At 46.0% G+C, this 14,272-nt stretch overlaps 1 protein-coding gene across 1 annotated transcript in view; it reads left to right on the top strand.

The window, feature by feature from the left end:
* SMC4 (structural maintenance of chromosomes 4) overlaps window positions 1–14,272 on the top strand; it is a 142,092-nt gene that overhangs the window by 45,486 nt on the left and 82,334 nt on the right. The window lies entirely within an intron of this gene.

Genomic DNA, 14,272 nt, shown 5'->3' with positions numbered 1-14,272 from the left:
GTGTCTCTGGACATCCAAGATGCCTACCTTCATGTCCCAATAGTGGTCTCTCATCATTTCTCCAATTTACCGTTTGGCCTTTCTACAGCCCCGACTGTGTTTACCAAGGTCATGGCAGTAATGGCAGCACATTTGTGACTGCAGGGGGTACGCCTCCTAACTTACCTGGACGATCTGCTACTCCTGGCAGGTTCTCCAGAGGTGCTTCAACGGCACCTGCAACTAACTATTCAGGTGTTGCAGAGTCACGGATGGCTGATAAATTGGAAGAAGTCGTCACTAAAGCCTTCTCAGAGGATGCTTCATCTAGGAGCTATGCTGGACACTCGGCAACAGCGGATCTTTCTGACGGAGGAAAAGATCTCAGTGTTACAGGCAAAGATTCGCACTTTCCTGCTGGATCGCAGGATCTCTATCCTTTCTGCAATGAGCTTACTGGGGTCCATGGTGTCGACTTTCGACATGGTGGAATATTCCCAGTTCACTCGAGACCTTTACAGAAACTGATCCTATACAAATGGGATGGGATACCTTTTCGGCTAAATGTTCAGACGCTGGTGCTGTCTCCGGAGGTACGTCTGTCATTGACCTGGTCGCTTCAGAAGTCTCATCTTATCAGAGGACGCCTCTCCTTGATATCGGATTGGACTCTCCTGATGACTGATGCCTGTTTCAGCGGGTGGGGCGCTGTGTCTGGTCCACATGTGTTTCAGGGCCAGTGGACCTCGGCGGATTCTGCTCTTCCGATCAACATCTTCTGGCAGTTCTTCAGGCCTTACAACAGGCGAGACCTGTTTCTACAGGATCATCCCATACAGATTCAGTCAGACAACGCCACGACGGTGGCTTATATAAATCATCAAGGAGGAACTCTAAGTCGGGCAGCTCCAAGAGAGGTGTCTCGCATTCTGACTCGGGCGGAAAACAATCTACCGGCCATCTCGGTAATCTTTATTCCGGGAGTACTCAATTGAGAAGTGGACTTCCTCAGCCGTCACAACGTGCGTCCAGGGGAATGGTCTCTTCACCAGGACATATTTCAGCTCCTGGTTGACAGGTGGGGACTTCCAGAAATAGATCTAATGGCATCCAGACACAATCGCAAGCTGCGGGTATACGGCTCCCGAACAAGAGACGCAGGAGCTCTCCTTACCGACGCTCTGTCGGTACGTTGGACCTTTCAGTTCGTGTCTTTACCCGGATCTGGGTCGGCTGTCTTTGACGGCGTGGCTCTTGAAACATCTCTCGGTGGTTACCACCATGCTCCAGGCTAAGAAGCTGGCTCCGGCCAGGATTTACCACAGGGTCTGGCACGCCTATTTTTGTGATGCCAACCCCTGAAATATGATCCTTTTGGTGTTTCGAGTTTCTAGAGTCCTCGTCTTCCTTCAGGCAGGCTTAGATAAGGGTCTGCGCCTTGCTTCTTTGAAGGTGCAGGTGTCTGCCTTGTCGGTGTAGTTTCAGCGTCAGATTGCTCCTCTGGCTGATGTCCGCACCTTTATGCAAGGGCTTCTTCGCATTCAGCCCCTCTTTGTCCCTCCGGTGGCACCATGGGACTTGGCGGTGGTGCTGAAGGCTCTCCATTTGAACCACTGGGCTCAGTGGACCTCAAATGGCTTACAACTAAGGTTGTTTTTCTTGTGTCTATATCATTTGCTAGAAGTGTCGGATTAGGGGGCACTTTCTTCTCGTCCCCCTTATTTGATTTTTCATCAAGATAGGGCGGTTCTTAGGATTCGCCCTGGTTTTCTCCCTAAGGTGGTATCCAGTTTCCATATTAGGAGGAGATCATTGTTCCGGCCTTTCACTCTCTTGGTTTGTTGGCGGATGAGGCCACGTTGGATGTGGTTCGCGCTCTTCGCATTTATGTGGAGCGCACCTATTTCTGGAAATCGGATTGTTTTTGTGTTGTACGGTTTTCTCAAAAAAGGTTGGCCGGCCAATAAGCAAACTTTGGCCCGTTGGATTTGTTTGGCAATTTCCAAGGCCTATGTTCATGAGGGCATTCCTGTTCCGCCCTCGGTCACTGCTCATTTTACGAGGTCTGTAGGTCCCTCGTGGGCAGCTCGGCGTGGCGCCTCGGCTGTTCAGCTCTGTAAGGCCGCCGCATGGTGTACGCTTCAGACCTTTGTGAGGTATTATGCTTTCGATACCGTCGCCTCTCAGGATGCTTCCTTCGGGCGGCGGATTCTCCTTTCTGCACAGGAGCATCCCAGCCCTTGAAGGGTACTGCTTTGGGACATCCCCAAGGTCAAGTCCTTGTGGACCCTAATGTAGAAAACAAGAGTTATGGTAAGAACTTACCTTTTGTTATCTCTGTTTCTACGAGGTCCTTAGGGTCCACAGGGCGCCCGCCCTGTGTTTCAGAAGGGTCTGGTTCTGGTAGTCCAGTTTTCTTTCTCTTGTCTGTGAGTATGGATTTCTCCTTTAGATTTTCGCCTCCTCTGGCTTGGTAACGTAACTGAGGGTGCCTTGGCCGGGGGGCGGGGTATAGGAGGGGAGTCTGCTGCATCCTGGGAGGCTCAAAGAGATTAATTGTGTGGTGCCCAGACTGGTTGCCCTGCCTACCTATGCCCCAAGGTCAAGGCCCTATGGACCCTAAGGACCTTGTAGAAACAGATAACAAAGGTAAGTTCTTACTATATCTCTTGTTTTCACCACAGGCATTCGTTCAGACAATGCGTTGGAGATCCAGAAGGTTGTGCACTCTATGCTCCAAGCAGGGGTCATAATGCCTGTCCTGTTACACCTAGGGGGGACGGGTTATTATTCCAACCTCTTTCTGGTACAAAAACCAAACTGTTCCTAATGTCCTGTTCTCAACCTCAAGTCCCTAAACAAGTTTCGAAGGGTGCCCAGGTTCAGGATGGAAACCCTGTATTCCATTATATTAGCTAGGGAACCTGGGGACATTACGGTGTCTCTGGATATTCAGGATGCCTACCTGCATATCCCTATTGCCACAGCTCATCAAAGTTTTTCTCATATTTGCGGTACTAGACCACCATTACCAGCTTCATGTTTACCAAGGTCATGGCAGCCCACCTGCAGCTACAGGAGATTCGCCTGCTACTCTACCTGGACATCCTTCTACTGTTAACAGGGTCTCCCAAAATACTTTGCAGCCATCTGCAACTGACATTCAGTGTTGCAGACCCACGGCTGGCTGATAAATTGGAGGAAGTCCTCCCTATCTCCATCCCAGAGAATGACTCATGTGGGTGCACTGTTGGACTCTCAACAGTAGAAGATTTTCTTGACTGAAGGGAAGATCTCTGTGTTACAGACAAGGATACGCACTTGTCTCTAGGGTCGCCGAGTATCCACTCAGTGATGTGATTCCTGGGGTCTAAGGTGTCGACGTGCGACATGGTGGAGTATGCTCAGTTTCATTCCAGACCTCTGCAGAGGTTAATTCTCTCCAGGTGGGATGGTTTACCCCGTCGGATAATGACACAGACGATGGTGCTCTCTCCGGAGGGGCGACTGTTTCTAGCTTGGCGGTTACAGACTTCTCATCTCAACAAGGGACGCCTGTTTTGAATCCCGGACTGGGTCCTTCTCACGATGGATGCCTGTCTGGCTGGGGCACTGACTGGTCCGCACGTCTTTCAGGGACGGTGGAAGTCAGCGGAGTCTGCCCTCCCGATCAATATATTGGAACTTCGGGCAGGATTCAGAGTGCTGCAACATGCAAGACTCATTCTGCAGGGAAAGCCCTTGCAAATTCAGTCGGACAACGCCACCATGGTGGCTTACATTAACCGTCAGGGAGGAACTCTAAGTTAGGCGGCCCTGCAAGAGGTATCCCGCATTCTGTCTTGGGCGCGAAAGGCAATCTCCCAGCCATCTCTGCAGTTTTCATCCCAGGAGTCCTCAACTGGGAAGCAGACTTCCTCAGCCAGCACGATGCATCCAGGGGAATGGTCCCTTCACCAGGAGGTATTTCATCTCCTAGTGGACAAGTGGGGCCTTCCAGGAATAGACCTCATGGCCTCCAGACACAACTGCAAGCTGCTAGTGTATGGGTCCAGAACAAGAGACGCAGAGGCTCTCCTGGTAGACTCTCTGGGCCTGATTCAGACCTGTTCGCAACCGGGTCGATGTTGGCCCAGTGTGCATGCGCGAGACCCGGATAGCGACGAGCAAGCCGTCGCTCCGGGTCTCGCTACAAAGGGGACTTGCTGTCGATGTTGAGTGACAGCACGCCCCCTTTGGTGGGCGGGGGTGTGGCTGCCCAGACGGAGGCATTCCCATGGGAACGCCTACCGTCTAGGGCCGGCCCCATTGACATCACAAGTGACGTCAGTGGGTAGACTTCTTGTTCTGTAAGAGCAAGAAGTCCACTGGGACTTGCAGCAACGAGACATTACCACAAGGGTCTCGTCGCAAGTCTGATGGTCGCGATGGTCTTGACCATCGCGACCATCATCCTGGCCGCTCGCACAGCTATGCGATGGGCCAGGAGGCCGCTCTAAAAATACAATAGGCAGGCACTGATGCAGAGCTCTGAATCAGGCCCTCTGTCGGTACAGTGGACCTTCCAGTTTGCGTACCTGTTTCCTCAGTTCTCCCTTCTTACTCGAGTTCTTTGAAAGTTCCGGCAAGAAGGGGGTATGATCCTGCTGGTGGCTCCAGCTTGGCCCAGAAGTCACTGGTACTCAGATCTTCGGAGTCTCTCTATCGACACTCAGTTGCTGTTGCCTCAATATCCGGACCTGTTGTCTCAGGGTCCTTGCCTTTACCTGGATATGGGTCGTCTGTCTTTGACGGCGTGGCTCCTGAGACATCCCTCCTAGGGGCTAAGGGGTTTTCCAGCTCTGTGGTGAACACCATGCTCAGAGCTCTGAAACCCGCTTCTGCCAGGTTTTACCACAGGGTGTGGCATACCTACTTCGAATGGTGTCGCGGTACGATCCCCGGGTATTTCGGATATCCAGGGCTCGAGCTTTCCTACAGGCAGGCTTAGAAAGGGGTCTACGCCTCACCTCCTTGAAGATGCGTGTGTTCAACGTGGGATTGCTCCGCTTCCTGATATCTGCACCTTTATGCAGGCTTCGCATTCAGCCTCCCCTTGTCCCCCCTTTGGCTACTTGGGTTTTGCTATGGTCCTTAGGGCTCTCCAAGGACCTCCATTTGAACCACTGGGCTCAGTAGACTTCAAATGGCTTGCAGCGAAGACTGTATTTCTTCTAGCTATTGCTTCAGCTAGAAGGGTGTCAGTTTTGGGGGCTCTCGTCGCCCTCCCTTTCTGATTTTTCACAGGAACAGGGCGGTTCTTAGGACTCGCCCTAGTTTCCTTCCTAAGGTGGTGTTTAGTTTCCAAATTAATGAGGAAATTACAGTGCCGGCCTTTAACTCACCAGACCTCTCCACAGGTGAGGCCTCATTGGATGTGGTACGTGCTCTCCTTATTTACGTGGACCGTACCAGTTCCCTTTAGAAGTCGGACTCCTTGTTTGTCCTCTACGGTTTCCATAGGAATGGATGGCCTGCCAACAAAGACGTTGGCCAGGTGGATTCGCATGGCGATCTCTGAGACTTACACTCATGAGGGCATTCTAGTGCCGCCCTCTGTGACTGCTCATTCTACTCGGTCTCGTGGGCAGTTCACCGTGGCGCCTCGGCTGTTCAGCTTTGTAAGGCGGCCACGTGGTCTTCTGTCCATACCTTTTGTAAGGTATTATGCTTTGAGTCTCAGAATGGTTCCTTCGGGCGGCGGGTTCTCCTTTCTGCACGTGAGCGTCCCCACCCTTGAAGGTACTGCTTTGGGACATCCACAAGGTATCCTGTGGATACCGTACGGACCCTGCAGTAGAAAATAAGAGAGATGGTAAGAATTTATCTTTTATCTCAATTTCTACGATGTCCATAGGGTTCCACAGGATTCCCACCCTGTCGCTCCTGTGTTTCAGATGGGTTTAGTTCTGGTCACCGGTTTTCCGTCTCCTTCTCTGAGAATGTGAATCTTGTGTGTTCCGGTCTTCCTTCTCTCTTTTTTTTTCTATTCCTCTGGCTTGTTACGTAACGGAAGGTGCCTTGGGGGTGGGGTATAGGAGAGGCGATCTCGTGCATCCTGGGACCAAAAGTTTAACACTGTGGTGCCCGACGGCAGAGCCATCGCCTATATCCCAAGGTATCCTGTGGAACCCTATGGACTATCTCTTATTTTTGACTGAAGGTGAGTTACCTGTGAACACATCCCACTAATGGTGCAGGAAATTGTCTTGCTACTTCCACCAATTTCTCTGCTTCTAAAACTGTCTGCATTTGTGCATTATGGGCATAATAGTTTACTTTCTGCAAGTGGTAAACAAGTTTTTCTGTTATTAATAGTATTAATGATACTTTGGAGATTAACTGTAAGGGTATGGGGCTTTATGTCAGTCACCTGAAATTCAAACTGTACATCTTCTTGTCTCTTCGCATAGAACACATAAGTAGTGTTCTCCAACCTGAGGTGTGTAACGTTAAATAAGCATCTGGAAAAAGGATTTGGTAAATTATAGAGGGAAGTTGTATTCATATCATATGTGACTAGGCCTACAACCTGAGGCTCTACTTCTAAAAAATATATCCACCTCTTTATCATACAATTCCCAGTTGCATACACTGGTTGGATGTTCTGACTTACAAGGCTCATATAGCTGTGTTTGCTGAGGACATACTAATCCATCATCGGTATCTGTACACAGGGATATGTCGTATCCTATTACTAGTGTCTGTGTGTACCTCTCATCTGGACAGTCCACAACTGGGTCCCTCCAGTAGTTGTCCACAAGGGGTCTGGTAAGATGAAATACTTACACATCACCTGTCTCTGTGTGACATTATACACATGAACTTCACCCGTGCAAAAGTTGTCAATATACAACATCATCTTACCCTGAATTTGTATCCATAACCGGGAAGATATATTAAACATCCTTCTATATACTTGTTCGTTACCTGTCATTAACTGTGTTTGTGCTTTGCCCTTTTGCATATGTTGATGCATGGTTCTGAGAAAACATTCAGTCCAATTGAACCAGTTTTTAAACATTTGTTGACCGGTAAAGTGTGTTAAACAATGTGCTATTGAACACCTGTAAATATCGTTATTCGGTATCCATGTAGCTTTCATTGTAACTAATATTCTCATATCTTCGCCTGCATTACTCATTTGCTGGCTAAAGTTTCTATATCTATACTATTAAGTAACCCTAAACCTGTACCTGATGCTGCTAGCAATGTATCATACCATTCTCTCTACTGCCTGCTGTAGCATTTTGGTTCTGGGGGAAAAGAAATATTGAATCTTTTATATAGTGGTTTTTTCTTTGGATAAGCACATTTACACAAGTGGAGGGAACTTTAACTAGTGAGTCATTCCTTATAGTGGGCTTATTATTTAGGACGTACATCCTCATCATCATTACTGAATTTGGTAATTGCATGGCATTAGTGCAAACTAGCACTACACCTCTTTCTATAGTTGTTGGGCTTCCTATGAATACCCTGTGCCCACGTTTTCAGAAATCCTTTATAGCCTGTAAACATATCAGTAGAACACTTAATTTTTGTTCCACTTATGATAGTAATATTATCATGTTCCCTTGGCGCCCAGTAGAGATGCCTCACATTATATTGTCCAAAACTACACATATATATATTTTTTCAGTCTAAACTATGTGATAGCAGCTAACAGGTTTCCATTAGTGTGACGGATAGTGTAGGACCTGCAGAAAGTGGGGTCCCGTGATGTGGGCTGCGGGCTTAAATGCATTGATCAATCCATGAACTAAATCCCCATTATTTACTTATTTATACATCATTGTGAGTGTTTAAACATGGTGAGTGCTGGGTTTTCTGTTTTTATTTTTATATATATATATATATATATATAGATAGATAGATAGAACCATGACCATGTTACATTCAATTTGTGTAACTGGTAAGTCTGGTTACTATAGAGTACTCTAATTGTCCTTCTGTTGTCCCCTTGTGTGTGTGCCTACCCCTAGACTAAGTATAGCCAACATTATTACATAAAAAGGATTCATGATGGTGGTTCAGTCTTGACCGTCAACTTCTTGCAATGTGAGTTGTGTTTCCACATGCTCTTTCCTCCAGTTTTCACTGAAGTTGGTGTAGTTAACAGAACTTGATACGGACCATCAAATCCTGGCTCCAGAGACTTTCTGGCTTGTCTTAGTGTATACCCAATTGCCCGGTTCTAATGAATGTATGCCAGGTACCGTTCTGGGTCCGGAAGGTATCAGAAAACTAGACAATGGATATTATTCACTTGATTACAAAGAGTAGCTACATAGTCTGTCAAATCTGCATGATTGTGCTGCAACTGTTGGGGGAATTTACTCCCGGTCTTAGGAGATCCTAAGAATAATATCTCTTTAAGGTAACGACTTCTATTGCTTACTGGGGGTGGTTCTTACTGAATATAAAGCTATGGGCAGTCAGTCCACCCATGTCTTGTCTGTCTGTGCCATCATCTTTTGTATCTTAAGTTTGAAGGTACCATTTAGTCTGTACACACCCACTGGCCCGAGGCCTATAAGGGGTGTGAAAGGCTTGTTCAATGCCTATATCCTTTATGATATGATGCATAATTTCTCCTGTAAAGTGTGACCCTCTATATCCCATATCTGCAAATTACTTCACTTATTAATTTCTTGGCTGTTGTTTTGCAGTGGCTTTGGCAACTGGCCAATTAGAGAAGAGGTCTGTACTGACGAGGGTGTACTCCTATGTCCCCTCCTTAGGCAACTGAATATAGTCTACCTGCAGTCTCTGGGTATAATGGCTTTGGTGTATGCCTTTGTGGTACTTTTACTGTCCTGGATTGTGTTTCCCACACACCTGGCATGATGCTACGTACGCTGTAGCTGCTGCATTAAAGCCTGGTGCTATCCAGTGCTGGAGCACCGTGTTAACCATGGCCTCCTTTGAACTATGCACTGGACTGTGGGCCAGTTGGGTCATCAGGGGATATAGAGCCCTTGGGAGGCACCACCTGGTGGCCTTTGCCCAATGCATATTAACACAGGTGGCTCCCTCTTTCTGCCAGTCTTTCCTTTCTCCTTCTGTGGCCTGTTTTTGAAATTGGTGTAATGTCTGTATGTCCATGGGGTCTTTGTGTCTGTTTCTATACCATAGAGGGCTGGGATCGGTAACAGGGCAGCTTGCTTAGCCGCAGCATCTGCTTTGGCATTCCCTTTGGCCTCAGCTGTTTTCTCCTTGGTGTGTGCTTGCACCTTTTTAAAATGGCTACTCTACTTGGAAGCTTTAAGGCTGCAAACAAGGATCTAATGAGCTCATCATGCTCAATGGGTTTACCAGCTGAGCCCATAAAATCCCTACTCTTCCAAATAAGCCCAAAATCATGGGCCACACCCGAGGCGTACCTGGAGTCAGTGTAAATGTTTGCTGTCTGATTTTTCAGTCGTCATACATGCCTCAGCGAGTGCCCTCAACTCTGCTTCCTGTGCTGAGCAGGAAGGTGGGAGTGGTTGCTGAATCAATACCTTCTCTAAGGTGGTGACTGCATACCTTGTTCTTGGGGACCCTTCATGATAATATCTAGAGCCATCTACAAACAATTCCCAGTCTGGATTAGTTAAGGGAACATCTGTCACATTCTCTAGTTCCTTCATTTTCATAAGTTCAAGACAATTATGTTCAGAAAAATTGATTTGTGGTTTTATCTGACTTTAGTTGCAGTACATTATCCCCCACATCATCCTCACTGTTGTGTTCCTTATTGTCATTACCTGATATGTTGTCAACAGGTGTGTGTGTGCCTCCCTTGCTATTCCCCTCTTTTGAATCCTGCGTTGGAAGCAATGTATCAGGATTCAACACTGCACCTCTTAATGGTCACATTTGTTAACCTGGCTGCAGAAACATGCTTAGTTCTGGCCTGGTTAAGTATTTGTTACTGAGTGGAGAACCTGTATTATCAATGAGTGGTCCAGCACTAAATCTGCTGCCTTGTCTTTAAGCAGAGCTACTACTGCTAGTATTTTTGTCAGGCTGCCTGTTCCCACTGTCATCCTACATATTTCCTCCAAATCTGCCCAAGTACTAATCTCTCCACATGTCTGTGGTTGGCCATTGGATTATTTCTGGTGTCTGGGGCTTTATTTACAATATCATTCATCTCTGCTGCCGTCCAGTGTCTATACTGATTTTGGGTTCTTACTCTTATCATAACTGACGCATTCTGGGGATCTGGTTCAAACACCTCCTGTGTAGTTACAGGATAAGCCTCTACAGATGTGTTTTGGTATGGGAATGGACCTATCCCTTTCTAAAAGTTTATCTATTCACCCCCACAATGTTCACAGGTGTAAGGTTCATTATTTCCTGTGGCTTTCTTCTTGCACACCTGTCTGTTTTTATTAACCATCTAAGTCTTTAAGGTGCCTGACCACCCCTGTTTGGGAATAGGGCTGAAAATTCCTCCTGCATAAGGCAGTGGAGGAGCTGGTGGTGTAACTGGTGATAAGTGTGGAAGTGATGGATAATGAGGTGATCTTGTTAAGCCTTGTTTATCACAGGGTTCCCCTGGCCGGGGTACTTGGTTCTCACAAAATTATTATTATTATCCTTTATTTATATGGTGCCACAAGTGTTCAATAGCACCTTACATAGAACTAATAGGTGAACAAGAAACAAGTAACTTACAGTACATTACAGTGTAGGGCAAGGACACGACATTGCAGAAATAGCGATTAAAGCACTCACAATAAGCTGCCGGGAGTTGGCAGTTCCGTGTTAGGTGCCCTAATTGGGAGTAGAGAGTAGAAGAAAATGTAAAGAGAAGCACATGAGGGAAGAGGTCCCTGCTCATGAGATCTTACATTCTAAGGGGAGAGGCAGACAGACAGGCGTGACACAGAAGGGGAAGATAGGAAGGAAAGAGCATGAGGTGGGTTAGGATGAGTGCTGAAAGGCCTTGATGAAGTAGTGGGTCTTGAGAGCCCGTTTGAAGATTTGTAGAGAGGTGGAGAGTCTGATAGGGAGAGGAAGAGCATTCCAAAGGTAGGGAGCAGCACGGGAAAAATCTCGGATGCGGGAGTGGGTGGAAGTAATCAGTTGGCAAGAGAGGCGGCATGCACAAAATGGGCAATTAGTTTAAGCATTGGGTACACGTTTACCACATACAGGGCATTTCCTGCCATCCCTTACTGGTGTATGGTAAATGGAGCCAAACTTGGGTACTTTGAGCTTAAATCAGAGGCTGTTAGTGATACCTGTTGATTTGCAAAAGTGGTCACTAGGACTGGCCTCACAGTATTTTGACCACAATCTTCCATAAACTAAGTCTTTTGTGTTGCCTCCTGTTATTTATGTATTTCTTTGGCTACCTTTAACCAAGCCTGTACTTGCTTGCCTACTTTCTTACTTTATCCAAGCCTTGTTTTCTTTTGCAAAGGTTTCCCATCTTAACAGGTTCTAGGGAACCTACCCTGGGCATCCTTGCTTTCTGTAGTATCTTTTGAACATCTTTTAAGTGCACTTTTCCCCTCCCTGGATCCACAGGAGCACATGGTAATTCTTCTGCTATGCCTGCCTTTATTGCCCTAAGCCCCCATTGTGGGTTACCGGCTCCTAGTCTTTCCTGAATCCTTACACCCCTCACACTTTAGTTGTATGTGGTTCATATATCAGACTCTGGAGACCTGTTATCCCTGTCCCTAATTTCGAGAGACAATACAGTATTCCCAATATCACTATAATACCCCACAGATAATGACCCACTGTTCTAACCCTTCTGGCATGCTATACAGATGAATAACCTGTACAAACCTCCGGCCTCAGTCGCCCCTAGGGGGTACCATTAGGGAAACACGAAGGACCCTATCCCTACTCAATGGGCACCTTTCTCTGCACCCTTTATACTTTTACCGTGTTTAGGCGCTAGGTGTCACTTTTTAAAGCTACTATGAGAGCGAGGAGATCAGTGAATGTCTCAACCCAGGGGCAGCAGTTCTCAAAAGACAAGGTCAAGCCTTTATTTACAGGTGAGCAGTGCAGCCTTTGGTTGATTATTTAAAGATCTGAATCCTTTATATACATCTCATAGTTAGAACACATACAATCATACTACTTTCACTTATCTTCAAGACAAGACAACTTATACTTTAAAAGAGCAGGTTTGTCATATATTGTTCATAGATCCCCGATTAGCCCGTCCCTACTGAACCACACAATACTAATTAGGAAGTGCAGAAGAGAGTAGTGAACGCGCAAATGCACATTTTTTTTTTCAACTACTCAACTTACGGAATTTGCTTCTGCGATTCCCAAGGTCCAGGTGGTCATTGGTCAGTTCTGGACAGGCAGTTGGGGATCTTGGACGAGCCCCCAGGAAATGTTTGGGTGATGAGGCTTTCTACCCCTGGACCAAGGTATGAGAAACTCTGCTCTTGTATTATCCAGCCAGCTGTGGAGAAAAGTAAACCCAGCACACAGTGTGACTAATTCAACTCCGCTCTGAGTTACTTCTTTTTTTAAGCCGCTTTTTTATAAGTTCAAGAAAACTGCTGTTACAAACATTTGCCAAAAAAGGCTATACAGTAAATGTGTACATTTCATTGGTTAACAGGACATAAAATGTGTCAGAGGGTCTTCATTCTGTCTTTCTCTTCATGGAGTCCAAACTTAGGGCCTGATTCAGCTTTGGGAATAGAGTGAGATTTAGCACTTAACTGATCATCTTGGTGAAACCATGTTGCACTGCAGGTGGGGCACATTTAAAATGTGCGGAGATATTTAGATTTGGGAGGGAGGTGTCAAAACTGACATCTAAATTATAGAGCAATAATAAAGCTGTGCAGTGTCTATGGGCTACATGCAAAAGCAACCAGTATTTACACTAAAGGCAAAAAAATGTATGTATTTACACCCCTTGCATTGCAATATGATTTGTCCAGATACACAGTTAAGTGCTAATTCTCACTCTATTCCCAAAGTTGAATCAGGCCCTTAGTATCCTATTTCGGGTGTTGTCAGCTGCTGGTTCAATCTCATGGAATTTGTGTAAAGGAAAATAGATTTTTTTCGAAGTACTGATGAAACTATGCTTTTAATTAACACTCTCCAAATTATTATAGACCCTCACAGGTGTTATTTTCCCGCACAGGTGCGCTCCCTCCCTAAGGGGCAGTCTACAGTGTCCCCCATAGGAAGGCAGAAAAAAACAGGGATTTTGTTCTTATATATGTTTTATATATCTTTGGAAAACAGAGAAGAGGAATTAACCGGTAGCAACAAAAATCGTATTTTTGATTTTGAAAATTTGACATGTTCAATTTTTATTGAAAAACACTTCTGTTATATACCATATAAATAGGTCTAAAATGAGACCTTGCCCAACTCAATTAGGTGAGCTGCAAAGCAATCTAAAAATGTTCTATTTTACACCTTTTTTGACTGTGTGGATATATAGATAATATATCTATCTACCTCCTTTATATATAAAATTAATTGGCTGTTTGTCCGGTTATTCATTTGGGCACCCCTGCACTGATTAGGGTGAAACCAGTACAAGGTGGACCAGGTGGATCCTGGCCAGGTTTTAGGGGAGTTAGGGTCCTTGTCGGTGACCTCCTGTTGGTGTACACTGGGCAGAACTTTGACCCGGGGAACCTGTGCTTAGCCTTCCACTGGATGAATTGAGTGAAAACTGCAGACGGGTCTCAATTGGGATGCCTAATCGAGTGTTGGGGTCCTGGTCAGACGTCACTGCGGAGTGCACGGGGCAGAATTTTGACCCAGGGAGCCTGTTATAGGCCTTCCACTGCACAAACAGAACTAATTATTTTGTGTAGCTGGCAACCTTAACTAGCCTCAAACGAACCCACAGAGGAGAGCGAAAGCAATATAGTGTAGTACTATGTGGAATGTACAACTATGGGATGCATATCAATGTTGTATCCCTAAACGAAATAGATAGGAAGTGGATATTGGCGCTTCATACAGCATAAATGCTTAAATTTAGATGTAGTAAAAGATCTTTGAGTCAGAAACAGGTATCCCTGTAGGATCTCCGTATATAATGGTATCTTTTACATGCATGGACCCAAAAAATGTAGTATCATACAAGAAAAGACACCAGGTGGAGTGGAGGCCGGTTCATGAAACAGGAGCGTTTTGAACCTTAGGAAGCAGTACACTTATGAGTGCAGTTGTCCGGACTTTTATGTGTCAAATTTTCTTATTCCTTGTCAATGTAGTATCGCTGGTGGTCCCTTTTTAATGTTCAACA

Source organism: Taudactylus pleione, unplaced genomic scaffold (assembly GCF_031769625.1).
Source record: "Taudactylus pleione unplaced genomic scaffold, aTauple2 ptg000246l, whole genome shotgun sequence".
NCBI classification, from domain to species: Eukaryota; Metazoa; Chordata; class Amphibia; order Anura; family Myobatrachidae; genus Taudactylus; species Taudactylus pleione.
Note: the sequence above shows the minus strand (reverse complement) of the source record. Positions and strands in the feature narration are given on the sequence as shown.